This window comes from Oncorhynchus mykiss, chromosome 15 (genome assembly GCF_013265735.2).
Source record: "Oncorhynchus mykiss isolate Arlee chromosome 15, USDA_OmykA_1.1, whole genome shotgun sequence".
In the NCBI taxonomy this organism is placed as follows: domain Eukaryota; kingdom Metazoa; phylum Chordata; class Actinopteri; order Salmoniformes; family Salmonidae; genus Oncorhynchus; species Oncorhynchus mykiss.
In genome coordinates, this window is record NC_048579.1 from 12,065,066 (window position 1) to 12,075,065 (window position 10,000).

A 10,000-nucleotide genomic window follows, 5' to 3' on the forward strand; every position below is an offset into this window, starting at 1 on the left:
AGTTTGTTTCAAATTCTTTGTTGATCTGTGTAATCTGAGGGAAATATGTCTCTCTAACATGGTCATACATTGGGCAGGAGGTTAGGAAGTGCAGCTCAGTTTCCACCTCATTTTGTGGGCAGTGTGCACATAGCCTACATGTATAAAGTATTTGTAGCCAGATCCTAATTGGTATGTCTTGCCCTTCTTGCCTTGTCTCTCAGATCATTCACAGCTTTGTGGAAGTTAACTGTGGCTCTGATGTTTAGGCCAATGAATGTATAGTCTTTTATGTGCTGTAGGGCAACGGTGTCTAGATGGAATTTATATTTGTGGTCCTGGCGACTGGCCCTTTTTTGGAACACCATTATTTTGGTTCTACTGAGATTTACTGTCAGGGCCCAGCCCTGACATAATCTGTTCAGAATATCTAGGTGCTGCTGTAGGACCTCCTTGGTTTGTGTCAGAAGCACCAAATCGTCAGCAAACATTAGACATTCAACTTCAGATTCTCTCTCACTCTCTCTCCCCCCCCCCCCCTTGTCTCTCTCTCTCTAAAGACATTAGCTATGTAGATTGTGTATTGCTTTGATGTAGTAAACTCTTTAGCCGGAGAAGCAGTGTGGTGAGGCGACTGGAGCCCTACAGTCTGTTTACTCTGCTTACTTTAGAGTTGAAGCGATGTCTTTTCAACCTGTTTCCTTTCTAGTGCTGCTAGCGGTGGAAGGTACAGACCTGGCATCAGCTTACCCTCCAAAATGTCAGACAGGGAAAAGCAAAACAAAACTTAGTTCTGTGTCTGGAAGTATCTTTATACTGTAATATTTGATTCTGAGAATTAATAAGTTGCCCTTAAGCACAGTTCAACTGAAATGTGTCATCCGCATTTAACCCAACCCCTCTGAATCAGAGAGGTGGGTGGGGCTGCAGGGGTTCACTGCCTTGCTCAATAACAGAACCGCAGATTATTCCACCTTGGCAGCTCAGGCTACCTGCTGCTAGCTGCTGCTAGGCTACCTGCCGCTTGGCTAACTGCTGCTAGGCTACCTGCCACTAGGCTACCTGCTGCTACCTGCTGCTACCTGCTGCTAGGCTACCTGCTTCTACCTGCTGCTACCTGCTGCTACCTACTGCTAGGCTACCTGTCGCTAGGCTACCTGCTTTTACCTGCTGCTAGGCTACGTGCCACTAGGCTACCTGCTGCTAGGCTACCTGCTGCTACCTGCCGCTAGGCTACCTGCTTCTACCTGCCGCTTGGCTACCTGCTGCTAGGCTACCTACCTGCTGCTACATGCCGCTTGGCTACCTGCCGCTAGGCTACCTGCTGCTAGGCTACCTGCTTCTACCTACCGCTTGGCTACCTGCCGCTAGGCTACTTGCTGCTAGGCAACCTACCTTCTGCTACCTGCCGCTAGGCTACCTGCTGCTAGGCAACCTACCTTCTGCTACCTGCCGCTTGGCTACCTGCCGCTAGGCTACCTGCTGCTAGGCTACCTACCACTCTCCCGTACGACGTCAGATATATTCCCATCCACCTAATGGTGAAGGTTAGGATTTAGGGTGGGTTCATCTGATCATAGATTTGTGGTTAAGAAGTGTATTCTACCTAGCGCATTAGAGTTGTGTGTCTCTCTATTCCTAACCTGGTATTCAGGTATTTTCTACAACAACGAAAGGACATGTCGGTCCCTGCAGGTAGTCAGGTATACTGTTACACCTGGAACTATAGAGGCCAATTTACCTTTCATCATGCAGATGATGAGAACCTGGCACACACACCTGGCACACGTACAAACTCCACTTCCCTTCTCTGCTCTCTTCAATGTCTCCTTGATCACATGCAATTCTTATGTTGTTGTCATCTTATTTTATTCGCTAAAAGGCATTTTGTGGAGAAGGTAATTTGTTGGACTCCTGTGTTTGTCAGAACATGTTTTGTTGAGGTGTGTTTGTGTCTCTAACATTATGCCTTCAGGCAACAAACAGAGGTGGCGTGAAAACCTTTATGGGAGTCAAAACGAAGAGATCCCCTCTCACCCTCCCTCCCTCCCTCCCTCCCCCCCTCCCTCCCTCCCTCCCTCCCTCCCTCCCTCCCTCCCTCCCTCCCTCCCTCCTTTTGTAGTTTTCTCTCGTTCTTTCTTTTAGGCTTTAAACAGAGTGTGTCTCTGTATCCTTTGATGCAGCCAGTGCACCCCTTCACCAGGAGAAGATCATTCTTTCTTGATGGGTTTTTCAACATTTTGTTTCTAGATGACAACAAATAAACAGTCAGAATTAGCCGTGGAGCTCTATTCAGAGGTTTGGTCTCACTCTGGAACTCTCCTTTGTCTTTTACTAACACTCTATGACATCTTGATGGAGGATTAGATTTTGGGGAGAGGCCTCTTGCTTAGACTGGGGTAACCTTAGCTAACGCAGAGGGAAAACACACACACACACACACACACACACACACACACACACACACACACACACACAACCTGTATATGGATGTGCTGTTTATCTTGACATGAAGTCAGACGTTTAATATTTTCTTCTCTGTGAATTACAGGCTGTCACACTCGTTTTGTATAAAAAACTGTAAAAAAAAAAAACAGGAAATCAGCTTCAAGTGATTTTAATTAAAGAAATCGGTTTACAAGTATTTCTACAAATAATAGAGAGACACGTGATCGTAAACCAATACAAGCAAGGTTGGAAATTATGATGTTTTATTGCAGTTTTATATATGTTCGGGCTTCTTGCGGTTCATTTGCAGTGTACATATAATTTGTAATTGTGTTCAGGCTCCCTGACCATTAGCTCAAGAAGAAATTGGCCCGCGCCTGGATCTAGTTGATGATCTCTGTTGTATATTATGGTGGTACATGTATTAAGTATTAGATGTTGTATATTATGGTTATACAGGTATAAAGTATTAGATGTTGTATATTATGATGATACAGGTATAAAGTATTAGATGTTATATATAATGGTACAGGTATAAAGTATTAGATTTTGTATATTATGGTACATGTATTAAGTATTAGATGTTGTATATTATGGTGGTACAGGTGTAAAGTATTAGATGTTGTATATTATGATACAGGTATAAAGTATTAGATGTTGTATATAATGGTACAGGTATAAAGTATTAGATGTTGTATATTATGATGATACAGGTATAAAGTATTAGATGTTATATATAATGGTACAGGTATAAAGTATTAGATATTGTATATTATGGTACATGTATTAAGTATTAGATGTTGTATATTATGGTGGTACAGGTGTAAAGTATTAGATGTTGTATATTATGATACAGGTATAAAGTATTAGATGTTGTATATAATGGTACAGGTATAAAGTATTAGATGTTGTATATTAAGGTGATACAGGTGCAAGTTTTAGATGTTGTATATTATGGTACAGGTATAAAGTATTAGTTGTTGTATATTATGGTACAGGTATAAAGTATTAGATGTTGTATATTATGGTACAGTTATCAAGTATTAGATGTTGTATATTATGGTACAGTTATCAAGTATTAGATGTTGTATTATATGATACACATATAAAGCAATATATGTATATTATGGTGATACAGGTATACAGTATTAGATATTGTATATTATGATACAGGTATAAAGTATTACATGTTGTATATTATGGTGATACAGGTATACAGTATTAGATATTGTATATTATGGTACAGGTATAAAGTATTACATGTTGTATATTATGATACAGGTATAAAGTATTAGATGTTGTATATTATGGTACAGGTATAAAGTATTAGATGTTGTATATTATGATACAGGTATAAAGTATTAGATGTTGTATATTATGATACAGGTATAAAGTATTAGATGTTGTATATTATGGTACAGGTGTAAAGTATTAGATGTTGTATATTATGATACAGGTATAAAGTATTAGATGTTGTATATTTTGGTGCAGGAATATAGCATTAGATTTTGTATACTATGATACAGGTATATAGTATTAGATATTGTATATTATGACACAGGTATAAAGTATTGTATGTTGTATATTATGGTGGACATTGAAAAAAGTATTAGATGTTGTGTATAATGAAACAAGGATAAAGTATTAGATGTTGTATATTATGGTACAGGTATACAGTATTAGATGCTGTATATTATGGTACAGGTATAAAGTATTAGATGTTGTATATTATGATACAGGTATAAAGTATTAGATGTTGTATATTATGATACAGGTATAAAGTATTAGATGTTGTATATTTTGGTGCAGGAATATAGCATTCGATTTTGTATACTATGATACAGGTATACAGTATTAGATATTGTATATTATGACACAGGTATAAAGTATTGTATGTTGTATATTATGGTGGACATTGAAACAAGTATTAGATGTTGTGTATAATGAAACAAGGATAAAGTATTAGATGTTGTATATCATGGTTGTACAGGTATAAAGTATTAGATGTTGTATATTATGGTACAGGTATAAAGTATTAGATGTTGTATATTATGGTACAGGTATAAAGTATTAGATGTTGTATATTATGGTACAGGTATAAAGTATTAGATGTTGTATATTATGGTACAGGTATAAAGTATTAGATGTTGTATATTATGGTACAGGTATAAAGTATTAGTTGTTGTATATTATGGTACAGGTATAAAGTATTAGATGTTGTATATAATGGTACAGGTATGAAGTATTAGATGTTGTATATTAAGGTGATACAGGTGCAAGTATTAGATGTTGTATATCATGGTTGTACAGGTATAAAGCATTAGATGTTGTATAATATGGTACAGTTATCAAGTTTTAGATGTTGTATAATATGATACAGTTATCAAGTATTAGATGTTGTATAATATGATACAGTTATCAAGTATTAGATGTTGTATAATATGATACAGTTATCAAGTATTAGATGTTGTATTATATGATACACGTATAAAGCAATATATGTATATTATGGTGATACAGGTACCATATACAGTATTAGATGTTGTATTTTATGGTGGTACAGGTATAAAGTATTTGATGTTGTATATTATGGTACAGGTATAAAGTATTAGATGTTGTATATTATGGTACAGGTATAAAGTATTAGATGTTGTATATTATGATACAGGTATAAAGTATTAGATGTTGTATATAATGGTACAGGTATAAAGTATTAGATGTTGTATATACAGGTGATACAGGTACAAGTTTTAGATGTTGTATATCATGGTTGTACAGGTATAAAGTTTTAGATGTTGTATATAATGGTACAGGTATAAAGTATTAGATGTTGTATATTATGGTACAGGTATAAAGTATTAGATGTTGTATATAATGGTACAGGTATAAAGTATTAGATGTTGTATATTAAGGTGATACAGGTGCAAGTTTTAGATGTTGTATATCATGGTGATACAGGTACAAGTTTTAGATGTTGTATATCATGGTTGTACAGGTATAAAGTATTAGATGTTGTATATAATGGTACAGGTATAAAGTATTAGATGTTGTATATTATGGTACAGGTATAAAGTATTAGATGTTGTATATAATGGTACAGGTATAAAGTATTAGATGTTGTATATAATGGTACAGGTATAAAGTATTAGATGTTGTATATAATGGTACAGGTATAAAGTATTAGATGTTGTATATACAGGTGATACAGGTACAAGTTTTAGATGTTGTATATCATGGTTGTACAGGTATAAATCATTCAAAGTTGTATTTTATGATACAGGTTTCAAGCATTAGATTTTGTATAATATGATACAGTTATCAAGTATTAGATGTTGTATAATATGATACAGTTATCAAGTATTAGATGTTGTATAATATGATACAGTTATCAAGTATTAGATGTTGTATATTATGGTACAGTTATCAAGTATTAGATGTTGTATATTATGGTACAGTTATCAAGTATTAGATGTTGTATAATATGATACAGTTATCAAGTATTAGATGTTGTATTATATGATACACGTATAAAGCAATATATGTATATTATGGTGATACAGGTACCATATACAGTATTATATGTTGTATTTTATGGTGTTACAGGTATAAAGTATTAGATGTTGTATATTATGGTACAGGTATAAAGTATTAGATGTTGTATATTATGGTACAGGTATAAAGTATTAGATGTTGTATATTATGGTACATGTATTAAGTATTAGATGTTGTATATTTTTGTGGTACAGGTGTAAAGTATTAGATGTTGTATATTATGATACAGGTATAAAGTATTAGATGTTGTATATAATGGTACAGGTATAAAGTATTAGATGTTGTATATTATGGTACAGGTATAAAGTATTAGATGTTGTATATTATGATACAGGTATAAAGTATTAGATGTTGTATATTATGGTACATGTATTAAGTATTAGATGTTGTATATTATGGTGGTACAGGTATAAAGTATTAGTTGTTGTATATTATGGTACAGGTATAAAGTATTAGATGTTGTATATACAGGTGATACAGGTACAAGTTTTAGATGTTGTATATTATGATACAGGTATAAAGTATTAGATGTTGTATATTATGATACAGGTATAAAGTATTAGATGTTGTATATTATGGTGGTACAGGTATAAAGTATTAGTTGTTGTATATTATGGTACAGGTATAAAGTATTAGATGTTGTATATACAGGTGATACAGGTACAAGTTTTAGATGTTGTATATTATGATACAGGTATAAAGTATTAGATGTTGTATATTATGATACATGTATTAAGTATTAGATGTTGTATATTATGGTGGTACAGGTATAAAGTATTAGTTGTTGTATATTATGGTACAGGTATAAAGTATTAGATGTTGTATATACAGGTGATACAGGTACAAGTTTTAGATGTTGTATATTATGATACATGTATTAAGTATTAGATGTTGTATATTATGGTGGTACAGGTATAAAGTATTAGTTGTTGTATATTATGGTACAGGTATAAAGTATTAGATGTTGTATATACAGGTGATACAGGTACAAGTATTAGATGTTGTATATTATGATACAGGTATAAAGTATTCCTGTATCATAAAGTGAATGTATTTTTACTTAATTACTTTACCCAACTGGTAACTCCTTAGTAGAGAGCGAGAGAGATGGTGTGAAAAGAAAGGAGAAGATAGTTCCCCTGCTTTAGAAAGTCTGCTGTCCTTCTCTTCGAGCCAGAGAAAAGCAGATGGAGGGAGTAGGGGGGAGAGGGAAAGAGGGAGTAAGGGAGAGAGGGAGAGAGGGAGTGAGGGAGAGAGGGAGAGAGGGAGTGAGTGAGGGAGAGACGGAGAGAGGGAGAGAGGGAGTGAGGGAGAGAAGGAGTGAGGGAGAGAAGGAGAGAGGGAGTGAGGGAGAGAGGGAGGAGGAGGGAGGATCAACAATAGGCCTAGGACTCTTTTAGCCCTCTTAACGCTGGGGTCTGGTTAGCATTCCACTGCTATTATTTCTCTCTCAGCATCAGATCAGACACTTCTTTAATCACTTCACAGTGTGTGTGTATTTGTGTGTGTTCAGGGGAGGCCAGGGAAAGGCAGGCTTAATTAAAAACTAAAGGTAGGACTGGTCCCAGCCATCGCTTTGTTCTAGTAGGGAAAAGGAACTGTTTCAAACCAGGGGAAAGTTGGCCTCTCTCTCTCTCTCTCCCTCTCTCTCTCTCTCTCTCTCTCTCGTTGCTGTTGGAGACTAATAACATGAGGAGGAGGAGAGGAGAACACTGAGGTTACTAAACACTGCAGTAACTTGATCTGGTTTTAAAAAGCTGCTGCTCAGAAAGTTGTCAGAGAAAATAAAGAAAAAAGAGGAGTTCTCATTTTATCAAACAAAAATTAAACCTTGGTAGATTGATATTCAAAAGGGGACAATCCTGGGAACGACTTCAACAACTTTTTTTGTAAAGCACTTCTCAAATATTGTGCGCAGAGAGCTAACTGAAGTTTTAGTTCCTGTGCTGTGAAACAGTGATTGTGTTGTGACAGAAGCCAGACATCTAATGTAGAGATATAACACACTTTACCTGCATTAGCCTCAATGCTACTTTAACACCTGGGTTAGATGGATTAACACACATTACCTGCATTAGCCTCAATGCTACTTTAGTTTAACACCTGGGTAAGATGGATGAACACACTTTACCTGCTAATACTAATGTTAATTTTGGATCTGCTTGCAAAAGTGCACTGGCAGTAGGTTTACTAGATATACGTAGTATTTACTAGTTGTTAGCGCGCTATGTGTAGGAATTGCCTGTGAGCACAGATCTCAGATCAACTTTACCCTCCCCAAATTCTAACCTTAACTATAGTGGGAAACACAAAACTGACCTTAGATGACTGTCGATGGATGTGTGGCGAGTCTTATGCAGTGTAGAGATGGGTACGTCTCCAAGACATGTCTCAACGCTAAGTCTTCAGAGAATATACACCATTCCTGTTAAACCAACTTTTTTATGTCCAACACACACATCACGGGGCTGTTACTGAGGAAATCAGAAGCAAAAGGACAAGGAATGAATCCTCTAGTCTCTTTCATATTAGCACCTAACGCCCGTTGCTACTAAACAGCTTCAGACTCCATCATATGTTCCCTGTAAGCTTCTTAAATCAGGATGGTACAGAAGCCGGCATGAAGTTGACCTCACTTGACTAACTGGTTAGATTTGTGATTTTATGTTTGGAGAATGTAATGGGTAAATTGTGTCTTAGTAAAAATGACATAGATACTATTAGTGCTTCTAGACTAGAGGGAAAGAACAGCGGGTTTTATTGTTGTGTAGCCTGCCTGCCTGTGTGTTAGACTGAGAGACATGTTCAACACTGTAGACAAACATCTGACTGTCAGCATTAAAACCCACATTAATCACAGAAATACATTTTCTATGATGTGTCATCTGTTTATTAATCTATCATTTTTTATTTGTTTGCATCTGTACTATTCTACATGGTATCATCTCTCTGCCATCTCCGATTAGACTTGATTACGGTACAGAACACACGCACACGCACACGCGCGCACGCACGCACACATGCACGCACACGCGCACACATGCACGCACACGCGCGCACGCACGCACGCACGCACGCACACACACACACACACACACACACACACACACACACACACACACACACACACACACACACACACACACACACACACACGATTTCAATCCTCACGCTTTACTATCCACATAGTTCCCTCCCACAGGCTGTGGTTTGTTTCACCTGAATCCACTAATTGCTTTGTTCTGTGTCACAGAAAGAGAGAGATAGTCGGGCATGGAGCGATAGACAGGCAGTTGCAGGTGGGTGGATTTGAAGGTTGCAGTTGCATTTTAAACCCTCATTCGAATGTTGGTTCATTCACAGCTTGTCTTACAAAAGCAATGGTTTACAGGGACAGGTCTCCATTATAAATTATTCTTATAGCACTAGGGATATTTTTAGTGTACTGTTGGTGGCTGGCCAGTGTGGACAGGGCTTGGGCAGGGCTTGGGGATGAGGTTTAATGAATGACGCTGGTGTGTTAATCAGGGAGTTTTATCTACCTGCTGAGCGGTCTTTACCAGGCCCAGATTTAGGCTAATTTTCTTACTGACACAGGAGCCTGAGAGACTTTTCTCTCCTTCGCTCCTTTACTTTTCTCCTTCTTTCACGGCCAGAGCGAGGGAGAGCGAGGGAGAGCGAGGGAGAGCGAGGGATCAGTCACATTCGTTCGCTCCTCCCTCTGTTTCCAGGGCATTTTAATCAGTGAGTGGTCAGAGAGAGAGAGAGAGAGAGAGAGGAAAGCAGTGAAACTTTTGTGTGGAGGTGTTCACTAGTTTTCAGGGGCAGGCGATGGGCTCTGGCTGTCTGCTTTAAGACAAAGACACTCAGATCTATAGTTTATATTGGATTTTCTCTTTTCACAGGTTGTCAGGCGGCTCCTTTAACTGATGGCTCTGTGGTAGGCCTTCCCTGGCAGTCAGTGTTCAATTGTCACATCAATTATGGAATTATGGGTGCTGGATCTTAACATTGTGTTTGT

The 10,000-nt window shown here is 37.2% G+C and overlaps 1 protein-coding gene across 4 annotated transcripts in view; it reads left to right on the forward strand.

The window, feature by feature from the left end:
• Positions 1 to 10,000, forward strand: part of LOC110489594 (zinc finger homeobox protein 4) — a 150,520-nt gene that overhangs the window by 37,232 nt on the left and 103,288 nt on the right. The gene's annotated exons all lie outside the window — the stretch shown is intronic.